The sequence below is a fragment of the Priapulus caudatus genome, unplaced genomic scaffold (genome assembly GCF_000485595.1).
Source record: "Priapulus caudatus unplaced genomic scaffold, Priapulus_caudatus-5.0.1 Scaffold209, whole genome shotgun sequence".
Classification (NCBI taxonomy): Eukaryota; Metazoa; Priapulida; class Priapulimorpha; order Priapulimorphida; family Priapulidae; genus Priapulus; species Priapulus caudatus.
The window spans coordinates 218,135-221,695 of NW_014577270.1; positions in this window are offsets into that span (position 1 = coordinate 218,135).

The following is a 3,561-nucleotide window of genomic DNA, read 5'->3' on the forward strand; positions in this document are numbered from 1 at the left end:
TGCAGGATATGTGCAGGATATGTGCAGGATATGTGCAGGATATGTGCAGGATATGTGCAGAATATGTGCATGATATGTGCAGGATATGTGCAGGATATGTGCAGGATATGTCTGATGTGGGAGTGAAGGGACACCAAGTGGGGAAGGCAATCGAAAACTGATCCCGGAATTTGGAGAGTCAGGGATGGGAACGATTAGTTTGCTATGAGGTTTCTTCCTCATTTATCAGCTATATTCTATACTTGGAGACTAAGTAAGTAGCCCTAAAAAAACACCTTTAGTCATATGTTAGTTGCGGTGTTCCCCTTTAACGATTTCACGATTATCAAATTAATTACGGTGTTAATTATGCATGAAACCGTAATTGGACGCACGGATGTCGAATAAAAAGGGTGGCTAATGATTCGCTTTGCTTTTATTAAATTTATTTTGTTCATAAGCTGGAATTCTAAATGTGTTTTTGGTTTGTTTTCTTTTTTTTACTACAGATTACAGAAGAATTTAAGCTGCCCAACCATATCGCCTTCAATTAAGAGTCCCAGCAGCACCAGGTGGCGCCACACGTCAGACCGCGAAGTTGCGTGAAAACTCGCAATGTTTGATATCCGTTCGAATAATGTTTTCTTGTGCGTCGCCCTTTGGACTGTGAACAGATTTTTAATCGACCTTTTTTCGAGATATCCGACAATATCAATAAGTAACGTGCTGCGATGTATAATAACCGGACCCGCAGAATTGAACGCCTAGCGGAATCTCGCTATGGAAGCTGTAATGTGTGTTCTAATACTAGACACACCGAGTTTGCATCGACGCGCCGCACGGAGAGATGGCTCCGTAAACATTACAAGCAGAAACGCGCGCTATTTCCGCGCGTTGATTCTCCATCGTTGCCACATTGAATCCTGAAGCGATTCGAAAGCTTCACTGCTGCACACGCTCTCGCTGCGTTCGCTCTTAAGCAAACTTTGCCCGGCTGCGATTTTCGTACAAAAGGGCGAGAATGCCGAGCGCATGCGCTGTCGCTCTATCGCCGTTTGCCCACGCGTTTCGATCGCGTACAAAAAAAACTGCGAAAAACTCGGACCGATATCGCGTGCATGTGCCAGGTATGATGTCAGGATATGCTGACAGGATAGGGGCAGATATAGTGGCCGGATATGCTGCAGGAACTTATGTGCAGCTATGTGCGAACTATGCGCAGGATGATGGGAGGCTTTAGTGTGTACACACACACACACACACACACACACACACACACACACACACACACACACACACACACACACACACACACACACACATCAAGCTTCAACGGAGTAGTTCATCGTGATATTTGTAGCCGATATTTTTTTTCAAAATTGCTTTCTGGCATACTTGATTGCATGTTGGTGCTGAAAGCGGGAGCAGGTGGGCTGACATGACGATTACATCATGGATTCTCATCCGCTGGCGTTTAATCGACTGGTTGGTTATTCATGCATTCGTATCTAATATTCCTCACCAGAGAAAAATCTATTATTTACGCCGTACACGCTACTATCATCAAACCCGTATTTTGTTCGCCAAGAACTCGCGTGACGTGAGAATATTTGCGTAGTTAGATTTCTCCTCCTCAACTTTCCACTTTTTCTCTAAAAAGATTTTGAATACCGTGTCGGATTTCGCGTTTATCCCCCGACGTACCTGACTGTCAAACGGGCTTTGCGTATATAGAAAGCATTGCGTTATGCTGGTTTCCTACATCCCGTTGGCTAGACATCCGAGTATGGTCTCCATCCAAAACATATTCAATATTAATGTGCGTTTTAGTGTGTGATTTTACATTCGCCCGCTGCTAATGGATTGGGGATATTAAGCAAACCAAGTCATACCAGGCTAGTATGCATGCTGACGCGCAACACGCGCAGGACTTCGCGTGTTCTGTGATGGAGTGTAGGTCTATATCCCGAACAGACAGGCACATGTGTGTTTCTAAAGGGCCAGACACACTAGGCAATTTTTCAGGCGAGTGAGTCGCCGGCGAATGAGTCGGGCGACTGAGAGTAGACACACTAGGCGAATATCAGCGCGATTCATCTGCGATTTTTCTCCCGCTGCAATACTAAAACACTCGCGCCACTTAGATTGATAGTCACATGATTGAAAATGGCACCGTTTGATTGGCTGATGAATTGTACAATCGGGCGACTAATTCGCCGACCCGGCCACACTAGGCGACTGAAGTGCGATTGATTAAAAAGTGGCGAATATCAAAACGTTGCGATCGAATCGGGCGACTAAGTCGCCGCTGCAAATCGGCGGCGACTGACTGGACACATTAGGCGATTTTCACCGGCGATTGAGTCGCCCGACTGAGTCGCCGGTGAAAATCGCCTAGTGTGTCCGGCCCTTTAAGGGAAAATGTATGACCGCTGCAGAGAGCGCGCAATGTGGCGCATGTACCGCTTCTATGCAGCACTAGCGTGTATATAGAGAGAGATGTAGTTCTACTGGGAACTAGCACGCATTTAATCCATGTGCATATCAATTATGTATGTATCGATCATTACATTATTTAGAAGCGTTTATTGGCGTGTTGCTGTTGCGCGTGACATGTAAATTGGTAATTAACAAGACGAGTGTGGCTAGAGTAGTATCGCTAATTCAAGCTCTGCTAGCTGAATATTCATGTGTGGACTCTTTATAATTTTACTCACTGATTTGAGTACAAATAATTAACTCGTTATATATATTAAATTTTGATTTGCAGCGTACGTCTGGACTATCAATATTGACGGCCAAAGCACCATGCAATTACGCATTCAATCTTTGCTGATTGAATATTTCGATATGGATTTATTTATTTACATGTACTCACTGACGTTAGTAGAAAATATCGACTCGCTAAAATTAACATTTGTATTCACCGTACATTTTCATGCACGTACCCATAGACGGATATACCACCACGCCCGCCCTGTCCGAAAATTAATGTAAGTACTGAGTCAGTTATGGAAATTTCAAACCTCCATTTGCTTCTCATCTGCCTCTCCCAGCATTTGGTCGCAATTAATCTATCAACAAACTATCTGTATAGTCTTGAAGTGGAGGCCTGAGATTAAGATTTACTTTATTTGTTTCGTTTATACAGTGGCGATTTAAGCCGAAAACTATTATAATTTGCCCCGTCAGTATCACCCGCTGCTCAAATTCTCTCATCTGTCGGTCATTTCTTTGATCCGTCACTGCGTGCGGTTATATGAAACCACTTTCAATTAATATCCTTACATCTAACCACGGACGCCTTATCACCAGTGCTGTAATGTGATGTCGCGGCATCGGCAAATAATCAGAAGTGAAGAATTTATGTGAACTCGAGCGACTTCTCTAGTAGCGGGTATTCGCACTGCAGCTGGTTATCTACGCTGCAATGTGCAGGATATGTGCAGGATATGTGCAGGATAGGTGCAGGATATGTGCAGGATATGTGCAGGATATGTGCAGAATATGCGCAGGATATGGGCAGGATATGTGTAGGATATGTGCAGGATATGTGCAGGATATGTGCAGGATATGTGCAGA